This window comes from Dufourea novaeangliae, unplaced genomic scaffold, assembly GCF_001272555.1.
Source record: "Dufourea novaeangliae isolate 0120121106 unplaced genomic scaffold, ASM127255v1 scaffold124, whole genome shotgun sequence".
NCBI classification, from domain to species: domain Eukaryota; kingdom Metazoa; phylum Arthropoda; class Insecta; order Hymenoptera; family Halictidae; genus Dufourea; species Dufourea novaeangliae.
Genome location: NW_015374010.1, coordinates 1,731,913 through 1,746,463, shown reverse-complemented (window position 1 = coordinate 1,746,463; position 14,551 = coordinate 1,731,913). Strand labels below are relative to the sequence as shown.

The 14,551-nt window shown below is 37.4% G+C and overlaps 1 protein-coding gene across 2 annotated transcripts in view; it reads left to right on the top strand.

Annotated features, from left to right (window-relative positions):
• Nucleotides 1-2,972: 2,972 nt before the first annotated feature.
• LOC107188487 (putative fatty acyl-CoA reductase CG5065) overlaps nucleotides 2,973-14,551 on the top strand; it is a 37,275-nt gene continuing 25,696 nt past the window's right edge. Inside the window, exons 1-2 of one of the 2 annotated variants that reach the window (XM_015576778.1) lie at nucleotides 8,431-8,701; nucleotides 10,135-10,172. The gene's annotated coding sequence lies outside the window, so the exon portion shown is untranslated. Of the gene's footprint in view, nucleotides 3,062-8,430; nucleotides 8,702-10,134; nucleotides 10,173-14,551 lie in introns of those variants that run through there. The other variant, XM_015576780.1, reaches the window with a different exon arrangement.

Genomic DNA, 14,551 nt, shown 5'->3' with positions numbered 1-14,551 from the left:
TCTTGTTGAGAAATACAGTGTTTCCTCCATGAATGAGTCACAAGCAACGGTGTTATTCCCACAACTGGGGGTGGGTGGCTCTGGAATCAATCAAAACAGAGTAAACAGAGGTACGGTTTCTGGTAAAAAAAAAAAAAATTTATGAGGGGTTGAAAACTTTTCCGCCTTGCTATGAATGCTCCAAGTATATGTTACACGAGATCGCGATTCCAGTTCGTGAATTTGCATTAGCGGCACGGGGATCAGCCGTCGCAGATAATTCCCCTTGATTTTTATGACCTTGCTAGAAAACGTTATTTTGTCCGCCGTAACGTCCATTTTACGTGACACCAACACTGAACGAATTCTATTTGCCAATTTGCATTCCGATACGCGCACATCTTTTTCTTTTCTTTTCTTCCTCGTCTCGCCTCCGCGGCATTGTATTTACATACGCATTGTCGTACAGTGTTCAAAGTTTGATTTTTTACAACTATCGACACACGGAAACCGGAAACCACTGTTTCGTATTTTTCTAACCACCAAGCACGACCGCGGATGTGATCGAGACGTCTGAGATACGGAGATTAAACTAGTTGTTTCAAGTGGAAATCCTTTTGTGCTCGGTGAAACTGTAAATATTTTACAGATGTTTAAACATTCAACGATTAACCCTTTGATTCACAATGTTGCACCGGTGCAACACTCATTTTAAAAGTGCATTAAATTTTGTCATTGGTCACAGCTATCTTTTGTCTACAAGGATCCATAGTTTCACGGATGAAATAGATCCTCACGTTTTCAGTTGAGAAATTCAAGTTTTCCCTCCAGAAATACAGAGAAAAGAAATGAGAAAAAGTCGATCTGTTCAATATCGATATTTTTGACTTCAAAATAACAAGATACAACATGCATCAGTCTCATAATTTTGAAATAATGTTTTAAGGATCTAAAGGGTTAACATGTAAGGATTAAAATAAACATCTTTTTTCGTAATTTTAAAAGACAGCAGAGCTTGTTTATCATTTAATCTAATAATCTTCTATTTTTAATCGTAGATAATTACGATGAAACAATACATGTTTCTAGTAAAACCAATTTAGAATGTCCTCGATAGAATATTTCATTTTTACTGTATTTCATTCAGTAGCTATTTTTAAATCGTCTATTCGTATCATTATACTACATAGCTATTAATTTCTCACTGTCACTTCCACGTCCCTGTAGCGAAATAAACGCGCTTCAATGGCAAGCATCGACGCTTTATTCCGTAACGGTGTGTTTTGTCGTAATTAATTTTGCAAAAGAAATTTATATTGATTTAATTTGAATACACAGTTACCTGGATACGCCGAATAATTCTCTACTGAAATAACTCTGTTCCTATGAATTATTACGCGCTGCACAGCGAACCATAAGTTTTTTTCCCTTGTATACTCAATTTATTCGTTTATTGCTCTCCCGAAATATGCGTCAGAATTCGCGTGGAATTTTTTTTTTGTCGTACAAATCACCTGTACATAACTGAAACGTACGCGAGGCTAAAATTAGTTTCGATCAATACCGGATATTTAAGAGAACGTATTGTTAAGAGATGATTAAATTAAAAGATAAACAAAAACCCTACAGCTGTAATTTAAAATTACGAGAAAAGAAGTTACATATTCACGAACCATTTTCTTCTGTTGATAGATATATATAGCTCAATTTTTTAAAAGTTACTAAGGAAATAACGTAATAAGATGTATATATTGTATTTTTAATAAACAATAATTCTGCATATACAAGAAAATTTTTTAACAGCACAAATATATGTAACCCCCTAAGGGTTAGAGAACTCTTTTTGTTTTTACTTAACAAAGTCATTAATAAAAAGAATAGACGTTTATTTAACCATTAAGTTGTCAATGTCTGATCACGATCCTGCAATAGGTGACAAAAAACATTGTCGTTGTCATTTATTTCCAACAAAAAGTTATCTTCAATTGACGATTACGGTACAAAAAGACAGAAGTTTTGCATTTTTTGCAACGTAATAATGAACCGTAAGTTCTTCACGAGGGCTTGGGAGGGGGCAATGGTGCAACTTTAGCCGGCCCACCGCCCTTCAATATCTGACTCAGGCCATATTAAAACACACATAACACCGCAGGATGTTATGAAAGACCACTTAACATACTTCCTAACGGTCTGCAATTACACTTCGCGCAGACACACTGTGAAACTTTGTCCATGGAAAACAGTATCGTGAATACTTTTATCATTTCCCTTTTTTTTCCCCCCACCTTCCCGACGTCCGTCGAGTTACTTCACATTCGAAGAATTCAGATGAAGGTGATTGACCAGCTTTTCCGTTTAGGATCAACGAACGTTTAGGTACAGCGTGTTGGAAATCCATATTTTTTTTCATGAATTTGAATTTTGTCATGTTCTAAATGTTTTTAGTAAGTCTGATGAATTCAGAATTGAATAACAAACATTTTTTTAAATAAAATATCGCCTGAACAGTCTACCGAGTTAAAATGTGTAATCAAATATTTTTCATACTCTTAAAAGAAAATTCAGGTCTGAAAGAGTTAAACAAGGTTCGTACTGCCAATAGTCAATAAATGTACTCTCTATTGTCACTAAAGTGATAAAGTAGGTGTCCACTGTGGTAGACAAATGCAGTTAGAGGATTAACAATAAATTGGTTTATCATAGTGCTATAAAAACTTCAATTTCTTAGAATTTTAAAAATTTCAAAAAATGTTAAGCAAATCTTTGAAATCGTCTTTCATCATTGCAACACAAGAAAGAGAATTCAAAAAATAGAAATGTTGCGTTAATTTTTTTCATCGACGAGCAACGTTGTTGTTTTCGTCGTTCAGTTATTATATCTATTACGAGCGTGTAAATATAATCGACGTATTGTGCAAAAATGCCTGATAGCGAAACGGAAGCGACAATATCCGCCTCTGCCGAGACGTAGTAACGTACTTGAATTTTTCCAGGAAAAACTTCGCCAGAAAAGAAAAACGTTTATGACTTGGACAGGAAGAGTTTCCGGGCGGACGACCTATGACCTTTTTTGATCCTCGAGGTGAGCTAACGAATCTTAATGCTTGATCGTTGATTTCTCACGATCGTTATTTGAGGACATTAGTTGGATATTGTTCGTACTGATGTGTGGAGCAGTGTATCTATGAACAATAGCAACTTCAAAATACACAATAGGATTTTCGTGCCAGTCTGCATGACTTACGCCACTTTCATAATCACCGATGCATATGACCCGTTCATTTGCCAAAGTGATTAAGACCACAACAATTATTAAAGAAATTAATTTTAAACATACAAAGTCAAACACCAACTAATTGCTACGACACTGAAATTTGAAAAAATTCAAAAAGTCTGAAGTTAGTTTGGCCTCTGAACGACTCATACATATCATTGGTATATTGACATGCAAACTCGGCTTCCGCTAGGGGAAAAAGTGGCGTAAGAGAAAGGACTTCTACCACTTGGTAAACTTATTTCAAGTACCGAACTAAATGCTAAATTGAATGTTAATTTGACATAAATTACAATAATTCCCAAGTGATAGAAGGCCCTTCTCCATCACTGCTTTTTCCCCTAGCAGAAGCCGAGTTTGCTCGTGAAGGTACAATGGAATTAATTGGTAAAGTGGGAAGAAATTATAAAAAAAAAAAAGAAAAGTAGTTAACAATAATATGATATAAATTGAAGAATATACAATACAGATTGTAACTCTGCCCCCGAAAATGCTACCAACTTTCCAAAAGACCTCAATACAGGTGCTCGAAAATATTAATTTTCGCTGCTATGCGGACGATAGACGCCTGGAGCGGCACGAATCATCGAAAACGGTGTTGTCTATGCCAGTAATGTGCTCGTTAAACGAGCATTCAGTCCGTAGAACGACGGGCGACCGGTCGGATGCATCGAACCCACGCGGTTGCTCTTCATACTTGACCATCGCAGGCGAGAAATACGCGAGGCAGTGTTAAGTGCATCGCAAGCACTTATGCAAAACGAAAGTCGATGGCGTTTCGTTGTAAAGATGGTTTCAGCCGTGACGAATTTCACGTACACGGCGCCGCGCGTGTATTCGCGTACGTGGTACGAATCCACACACGTCATTGGTTTACTTCGTGAATAAATGGCTGACTCGTTGAATTTCCAAGAGAAGGGTCAGGGAAGAAACAAAGAATGTCGCGACGCAGCTTTAATTGAGAAAATTAATTTTTAATATTTTATAAAAATATCTTTAACCCCTTGCCTTATAACATCGAGTCAGACACGTGATGACGATTTCAAAGTGGATTTAATAAATATGTATACTATTCATTTTCTTCGAGTCGAAGTGAAATTCTGTTTCGTTGGTATTAATATTTAAGATTTAGAGTAAATGTTACACTTGGCCTATAGATAAAATTCCTTTTGTATCTGGGAAAGTATTAACGATAAAGTAATGCTTGAAGGTAAGGTGGAAATCTTATTAATTATTACACAAATCATACTATATATAAATCTTATTAGTAAATAAATATATATCGTATATTTCTGTATATCGATCTCGAACATTCGGCGAGTCCAAGTGTCATCTCGAATGTTCGAGATTCACCCAGAATGTGTTAAACACAAGAATAGCGCGGCCTTGTTAATCAGTCTATCATCTGTAACGAAATAAAACGCATCGTTCTGTTTGACTTCTTAATTCTGTCTTGTGCTGATCTCTGTTCATCCTACATTACTTAATAATTATTACACAAATCTTATTACTTATCACATAATTAATTGTTTTGCATTCTTATGCAAGAAAACATTGAATAAACGAGCATTTAGTAACTATTGCTTAAAAATAAAATATTGTAAAAATATTCGTCGGGTTCATCAGACCCCACCTTTCCAGTCAAGGGTTTACGATATCTTGTGTGGACATTTCGACCTTGTCACTTTTCGTAATTCGACAGTTTTGTAGTCACGAATGCTACCAAATGAGTGATATACCGTATACTTAGTAAAAATTGATTCAAATGCGTATTTGCACTTCTTCGTATTAGAATTGCATGAAATAGTAAATAAAACGGAAAGACAACGAAAATTGAACGGTTTGTGAATAGTTAATATTCGCCAATGCATGAATAGCGTAAGCCTCAAAGAGCTACAACTTTCCGATGATTCCACTCCGCAGAACTCGTACTTAACATTCCCTGTTTTGTTCCCCTCTGTTTATCTTTCTTTTACGTGTCGGTAATGAACTCGTTTCTTTTTCCGCATAATTTCGTTGTTTTTCTACGAAAATTGTATATGAAGATTGATTAGTTTAATATTGAAACGACGCATATCGCGTATGAGTAATGGTTTAAAGGTGCGTGATGCATTGTTTTATTTATGCTCTTTTGAGTTAAAAAATTGACAGGTGCGCCTGAGTCACTTTGTATATAAGTGAAAATCCTAACATTTTGTTTTTTAACTCCATTAGGTGTACCAACAAGTCATTCATTACAGTTCCAATGTGGCGGAAATACATTTTAAATTCAGAATATGTATCTTCCCAATCTTTTGTTTAGTTGAAATAGAGGTAGATGTTTAGAACAAATAATGGATATTGTTAATATGGAATAAATATTTGAATTTAGCAAACTACTTATTGGTACACCTAATGTATCCTTGTATTAAATATTTAAAAAAAATCTAATGTAATATAAAAACTTTAGTGGTGTGGCTCCTGTGTTGCACCTAGAGCTAAAAGGGATCAAGGTATCGAGTACAATGGCACGCATTACTAAAGAGTCTTTCCCACTGTGCAATCCGCCAAAAATGCATCGTGTGCTTGCGCAACACGAAATTTTATAACATAACTTCCCATGACCGGAATACGAATGTGGTCAGGTTCATCGTGGACGCATTGCAATCTGAAACAGCTAATTTCGTTGTGAAAATCTACGACTAATTTTAGCTGTTTTTTCTTCTTCTGTCTCTCTGGCATAATTTCGAAAGTGGTTTGAAATTCTCGATCACCCTGTATAAGACTTTTCCTTTAAATGTTTAGTTGATCGTATTAATATTAATTGTCCAGTTTGTGGATCAGAATGCTGGGAAATTAAAGTTCGTTTAATTACTATTTTAGTAATTAAGCCAGTACCGTTAAGCAGAATTAATACTGGACTAGATTCACGGCCAAAGTAAATCATCGCGATCATTCCAGAATTTTTAAACTACAATACGGAAAAAGTCACGCTAGTAGACAGTATCTGATAAAATAAGCTTCAAACCTTCGAGAACTAACTTCTACCTTGTCGAATAATACACTCTTTAATAAGTTTGCCAGAACAATCGAGTGAAAGCTTATAGATCGCTGACCAATCACTGTTAACGAATTTACAATATAATTCGATTACTAATAATATTCCATTGATTTTTATTTGAAATTACACCTGCAATTTCGTCAGAATAATTTCAACACCGACCAAATCATATTTCTCGAGACCAGAATAATAACAGGAGAAAATTTATTATCCTGTTGAAGCTAAATAGATATTTCTATACATTTAGATGTCCCTAATTATTTTATAAATAGAAATTTCCTTTTTCTCTAGAGGGTTGTCAGGATAGAAGGACTACTCTGTATTCCTTCATACAGAATATTCACCATCAAATTACAACTACCTATTCAAAAGTACAAACAATTTCACCAATTCAACCCCCTCAGTCATACAAGACTTTTTTTCTTTCATTGTATTGTCTATCGATTAGACATTTTAACACGTGGACTGCCATGGATTTCACTTCATTTCAGCACGTATCTACTAGTAACCCCATGGGTGGGGGGTCATCGATGACCCACAACGCTGAAATTAATTAGAACACTTACCACCAGAAAAATGGTAACAATTGTAAACTCTTGCCACCAGAAAACTGGTAACAATTGCAAACTTAATATTGATTTCGTAATATAAAACAGCTGCATTCAGTCACCCTATACAATACTTCATTATCATTATACGCTACCGTTCGTCAGTACCAGGACACCTGGTCTCCAACGAAGAAAATATGTTCCATAAAAATTACATATTCCGGCCGACTTTTATTGCTCCGTATTACCATACGTCCATCGAGCTTCAATATTCCCCCCAGACAACATTTACTTCGGACCTTCGACAATTTCGTAACGCCTTATTTCCATTTACTTCGCATCCGACAGATCGTCCTAATACCCACGAACAAAAGTATCTTGTTGTCCAACCTCGTGGATAGGACACACGAAATCCTTCCCACAAGTGACCACCTATCCCTTAATGAACAAACCATTTATAACTAGATTATTTCTAAATATAAGAACGAGAAATTTTCACCCGTTCTAATCAGATTATCATTTTTCCTAAGCAACCTATGCAGCTGAGAGGAAAATAAACATTTCAAATAGTAGTAAAAAATGGCAGATAAACGATGTGACATATTATTTAGTATACTTTAGTAGCTCTTGAATATCGTCCCGAACTCGGGTCCGCGCCGGGACAACAATCGTATAGGGAAAAATGCTTCAGACCCTCGTAAAATCGTTTTTGCCCGAAGCCTGAGCCTCGGTAACAAAAGCTTTTATGTGAATTTTTCTTCTGGGAAACCTTTTTTCTGGGTTGAAACTTATATTTATGGACAGTACTTGTATTGAGTATAACGATACCAATTTTGTGTTTACAAATCGTTTCGTGGATATTTTTGCATGTCATTTGATACGTACTTTCGATCAATATAAATATACAGTGAAAAGAATAAGTTTCCCAGAGGAAAAGTTTACCCCGAAATATTTGCATATTTTTTTCAAGCCTAGTACAGTAATAAATTAAGCCTCAACAAAAACAATTCAGTTCACCTACGATCACTGAAAGAATATATTTGCCTTTGGAGAGTTAAGCGTAGCGACCTCCGAGCAATCACCACGTGGAAACAATCACATTCGATCAATCAACGTTCAATCCACCCAACAACCTGCATCAGGTGCCCAAAGTCAGACCTTGTCCAACACCGTGGCAAGTCTCGTGTATACCGCGTGTCTAGCCGCGTAAATGGCCAACAACACACACACACACACACACACATAGCCGACTGTTATGACTTACGGGGTATCCGAGGTGTCGCACATGGCCCCTCGCGAGCGCGTCATCGTCCGTTTCACGCGGGACAAAAAGGTCCCTGAAAGTCTCAAAGTTCAACGAATGGTCATGCAGGAGAGGAGAGAGAGACCGAGAGAGAAACATACTACACACACGCGGTCAGCATTGGCAGGCCAAGCCGAGCTGTCGCCTGTCCCGTCGTCGGTTAGTAGATACGTCAATAGAAACGGCGTGGAGGGGATGGGGGCCCTCTGTCCCCTGTCCAAAGGGTGGGGAGAAGCTGTCTCCCGGCCTCTCACGCCGCCGCGGGCAGGTATAAGGAACTCTGGTTGGTCCCCGGCACGCTCAGTCCACCTTTCGTGTCGTTGGCTCGTCTGAAAAGTGGCTGGCCCACATATCATTCCCTTTCAGTATAATTCCTTCTCGGACACCGCGCGTTTCCCGTTCGTCGTGTACACACACGGTATATACCAGTCGTAGCGGTTCCACAAACCACGTTCAATCACCAACGCGCAACCAATAGTCGACCAACGGAGCTTCGCCAAGACACAACACACTTCGAGAGTACGGATAACAGTTTATCCTACACACGATTGTTCCTGGTGAGTTGACGAAAATATATACGGACAGACATACACACATACGATAGTTTTCCGGTGGATAAGGAAAGGAAGAAGCTTTAACGAGCGCTTAACGAGTATAAACACCCGACAGTGTTTCTACAGCGAGGAACTGTACGGGTTTATCTTGATCTCTACCGGTTAGGCTTACGATCGACGAGATTAATCTGGGAGATTATGGGTGCAGAAGGTTGATCTTCTGTGGTGCGTGGGGATTTCACTGGGACAGTGATTTTCGGAGATTTTAATCATTTTTCGGTGAGCTCGTGGGCTGGTTTTTGGGTGATTTGAAGAGTTTTGGAGATTGAGCGAAACTGGTTGAATATTTTGTATATGATTTTGAAATTTACGGTATTGTTCGGTTTTATGGATTGTGTAGTTGAAGATAATGATCGACCGGTGATCTAGACGCTTCAGTTTCCTTTTTTTTTTTTTTTTTGTTAGAGTTTGTTGGAATCTGTGCTACTTTCCAAATTCTCGAAAGTGTCTCTGTTTTCTAGCAGTGTCCCGACGATTCTTGATCAGGGATCGGATGGACCTGATAAAAATTTTTAGTTGGTCAACAGCGAAATAACAGTAGTTTCTTTTACTGTTCTCATTAACGTTTGAGAAAGTTTATTCGGTTTAGCCTACATCGGTCTTTGGAGATATTTGCAAAATCGAGAAATTCTGTATTTATATAGTTTTGTTTATAATAAAATTGTTATGTTAGGTATTATCAAGTTAGGTCGTATGTAAAGTAATGCAGTTTGATTGTTTATTTTTGTATCGTACTGCAAGGTAATTAATTGTGACGGTCCAGTGATTTAAAAGCATCGTTTTAATTGATTTTGTGAATTTATTGAACTGCACGTTGCCTCGAAAGTATCTTAATGTTTCTAAAGTTCCTTCATAGTGCCTCATTAAGAATACAACCGAGCTATTGAAATGTTCAGTTACTCGTGAAATAACAGTGATTTCTTTTTATTGTTATTCTTGCTGCCCCAAGAAAACAATCACGAAATGAAGTTTAGTCACTGAAACGTCACAGTTTCGTTCAATCTCCCGGTTTCTTCTCAAAATTTTAATCAAATGCAGACCAATTGAAATTAGAAATATTTTTTAAATCTTTCAAAAATAACAATAAACTCATTTCGTTTAGAAAAGAATATTTATTAATTACCTTCAAATGAAATTTAGAACTAAAATGATATTTCGTCAAATATATCGTAAATCCATTTCTGTGTGTATTTTGAATTTAAGCTTCGACGAATTGAATTATATAGTGTTCTCCGGAAAATGATTTTTAATTTGCTTTTTAATTGTTACAAGACTCGATAAGCGTCAGCTTTTTCCTTTTACCTGCTTTAAATACTTAACAGTGATTCTGACGTGTGTTTGTTTTTTTTTTCTTTGCTCGTGTTTCTGACGGCCAGGCTGAATTCGGACCTAATCGTCGATTACCACGGAATGGGTAAGCCAAAGAATTAATTAAATTTTATTTTATTCATCCGCGGGCTACCGTTTGAATCTCGATCTTGCTCGAAATTCGCTTAATTACATGTTAAACGCGACTACTTAACGATCGATTTTCATCGACGAATTGATTTCGATCATAAAATCCGCATAAATATCAAAGTTAGATTAATTTTTATGCATCAGCCTTCTAAATATATGGCGTGAATAATTACAACATTTAAATACATTGTCAGTGTTTAAACAGAAAAAATAGAATACTCGATTCTTCCAATAATCATACAATATAAATTGATTCATTAAATAGATCGACAAAAATATACTTATTTCTTAATTTCCTACAATTGTAGGTTCAGTTATCAGATTTTCAATGAAAACAAATAACTATTTCACATACATAAATCTCTATAAATTATTAGACTGACATCAATTGTCACTAATTACACACGATAAATAAGTTATAGAAAGAGTTACGAAAAAAAACACAATGAAATCTCCTCGGAAGTTTCATTCAGTGTCAAGAAATCTCTTTGAGCGTCTCGAATCTTCGAGTAAATACTCGTCTCCTTTCTACAATACTCTGTGCCTCGCCACGTGATTCTCGAACACAATCTTCCTAACTTCCTTAAACTCCCAGACTTCCAATTAATTATTTAATAAAATGTTCATATTTTAAATATTTAGGTTACTAGTATTTAACTTACTTGAACTAATAGAGTTCCCAGTAATTATTTAGTAAAACTTTTATGTTATAAAAATTAATATTTTTCATATCTAGAATATTAACATTTTAATACTGCTTAACTTGCTGAAACTCGTAGACTTCCAATTATTTAATAGAACGTTCATATTTTAAACAATTAGCATGTTAATATTTTAATAGTATTTAACTTCCCGAAACTATTAGACATCCAAGTGTTTATTTCCTAGAATTTTCATATTTTAATATTCAGAATATCAACACTTTAATACTGCTTAATTTCCTGAAACTAGTAGACATCCAATCAAGTCGGAATTTTGATACTTCAGTAGAATTGCTAGTAAGTCTACTCGTGTGACACCATTCTCGAAGAATTATATCAAATACGCCACTACTAGAAAATTCTGGTCGTTAAACGCTCTCGAAATGATCCTTCGTTCCACTCAATCTGAATCTCGAGTTACACCGAGACGGTTCTTCGAGCATATAATACCCGCTGTAGCTCAGCGCTGCGTATTCTCGAAACACGAGGGACTAGAAGGCGGAAATTTGTTGAAACGTGACGGGATAAGGTGGATCGTGAGTGTAGCGGAATCGTCTCCGTGGCTGAAGCCCACTTTAGAGTCACAGCAAGACAGCGCGCACGAGAAAAAGTCTGGCATGAATTTAACCGGGCACGATTCTCTCGGTTTGAATCGTTTAATCACGCGGTTAAAGAGGAAATTTCATCGTGTCTCGCGGTGATTCCGGGCTTGATGATGTTGCCCGCCCGGCTGGCCTCTCTAAAGGGTCATCGGCCACGACATTGATACAGCTCGATTACGCCGGGCTCGTTGCGGAAGTGTCGGCATGTAAGTCGGAGTCGAATTAATTACTCGAATCTAATCGATACACTGCATAGCCATTCAATCGACCGTTCCTTATACTTCACGGTGTGTATGTGTGTGTTAAAGACGGTGTGAGTAGTAGACTGTGAATGTCCATTAATTTACTCTGGTAGCTTTGCTTGGTGAAAAATAGGGGTTCTAATACTGTAGAAAATTTGATTTCAATAGCTCCAAATTTAATAACGTTATTCAAATTTAATATAGTCAAGTTCAGTAAATGTAATTATCAATGTCTTCAAAATTAATAAGTACAGTAAATCATCGATGAGTGTTCAAAGGCTCCCTGGCACTGAATACTGAATATTTTATAAACTAATGGCCATACACGGTTAAAAGAAATATCATTGCCTTCAGAATTCCAAGCTCTATTGTTGTGATGAATCTCATTAAAAAATCACTGTTACATCTGGGGACCTCTTCTTGTCAGTGCCAAGGACCGCCTTCGAATACTCATCGAGGATTTACTGTACATCGGTCTCTTATCCCAGACGGTTATGCCTTCTGTCTTATTCGTCTGTAACGTCGCTATTAGGCCGGATCTTTTAATATTGATAGTTGACCCTAATATTCGTGTGTTCGAAAAGATGGAAAGAAGGTCCAGTGCCAATTGGCAGTCACACAGTAACGTGTTTGGACGTTTCTAATTGGGGCCCATGTTTATACTGTATGAGTTCTTCACTTGCCAAAGTGACTGAACGCCATAATAATACAAAAAGGTTCCTCACTAGTCAACTATCCTGGCAACAAAATTTTTAAAAAATTCAAGTAGACACGTACCATTATTCCCCAGAGCCCACTTTCAAGTGGACACGTAGCATTACCCTCACGAGTTTCCCTCTTACAAGCACGTAGCAGTGATCTCGACTAAAGAAATAATCTCACGTGGATACGTAGCATTACTTCCCCAGAACACATTCTCAAGTAGACACGTAGCATTAGCTTCGAGAGTTTCCCTCGTAGAGCAGTGATCTCTAGTAAGGAAATCTCACGTGGATACGTAGCGTTCCTCTGATAGCCTAGTTTCAAAATGGAAACATAACATTACTCTCCAATAATTGCACATCACCTCACCTCCATTCTACAAAGTAAAACTGACGAAAGTCTGACTCCTCTAATAAAAATGCGCGTAGCGCCTTATCCCTGGGACGTTAACTCTCACGTAGACAGATAACATTATCCACAACTCTCGAATAAACATCAAACGACTAGTGAACGTGAAATTCTCGGACAGGTGAAGGCCATTCCATCGTTCGAAGGTCATCGATTGCGACTCTTTGAAATCAAGGCCCGAATTTTTTTCTTTTTTTTTTTTTTTTGGTAGAATGATCCGAAAGTCTAGCTTTGGGACGAGACAAAAAGGTCACTTGTACGCTGGACTAACCGGACACACATTGCCAATCTACCTGAATTCTCGTAACATCTGAACTGGCTGTTCTTGAACCTGTGCGTCTGGATCTCCAAATGTGACATTCACTCGTTACGGAATACAATCGCTTAATTTAATCTAGGGAATTGCGTCATTTTCGGTGGAATGACCTTGCTTGACCTTCGCCAACAGAAATCTTCCGCTTGATTTTTTCTCGAAGCTACATAACGACGTTTTCGAAATCAGAGAAACAACGATGACATTCGTATGTCGGGAACGGGCTCAAAATGGAAGGACACGATCAACTGCTTTGTATGTCGATCTTAAACGGTCTCCGAAGTTCAGTAACTCTTACGCGTACGAGAATCGCGAGAAATTGACAAACGGGGTGCAAATAACTCGTCCATAAAACCAAAAGTATCTATATTCACCTACGTGTTCGACACCGAGTCGAAGGAATTTATGATCTTCCTCCATTCGATTTAGAACTCCGGGGTCAACTTTTGATGTCAACATTTTTTCCTGCCTTCGTTCGTAATTCTACCGAAATGACGTAATAAATTTATATTTCCACGCGGGTAAGAAAATGGTAAACATTTTTCAAATGTACATTCAAACGAACCCGTAAAATCGTGATAGGAAGTGAAGAAAAAAGCAGACAGAGCGTAAGATTTTTATTCGTTCCGATGACGGGATTAGCCGCGCGCAAGTTCTAGGTCTATTAACGACTAGTGCAAATTGACAGTGGGACGACAGGAAGTTTCCCGGTACCGAGTGTATTAACTCGAATCCACTACCTCTGTTTCAATGGAGTCTCTGTTTGTCGCGACCGTTGGATCTTCCCCGGTCCGGGTATAATGATCTTTGGACAAACCTGTTGGGGGAGAGGGAAAGTGTTAATGAAACCGAAGTGATCTCTGACAATCCAGCGTGTACAAAGAGGAAAAAGTGAAGAACGAAACGTAGGTATTAACGGGAGGAAAAAGGATTTCCTACTAATTTACAGGTGTTGTTTTAACGTCCTGTGTGTTTTCAAGGCGGCGCGCGCGCGGGAGAAGCCCCTTGTTTGCGAAACGTTATGATCTTCTTGGAAGATCTCTTACGTAGGAAACGATGAGTTTCCACGGTATTTTTCATCGATGCATTGATCGTCTATTCTACGACTGGAATGTTCTCCGGAAATCGCGGCTGGGATTGAGATTTTTTGACAATGTTTAGTCGGGAAGCAGTCTAATGATGCTTTTCTTAGAGTTTGCTCGGTCTTTCGCACGTTTTTTTAATTCGCCCAGCAGCGATTCTATTCGAAAATTTTCCAGGAAATTCCTGAAATCGAAGATACAATTTTGGAAACAGGAAGCTAATGATTTTGTAACTTTCAATTGTGATTCCCTTTCGTTGTTGCTGTAACAAGTGGATAGACTCTG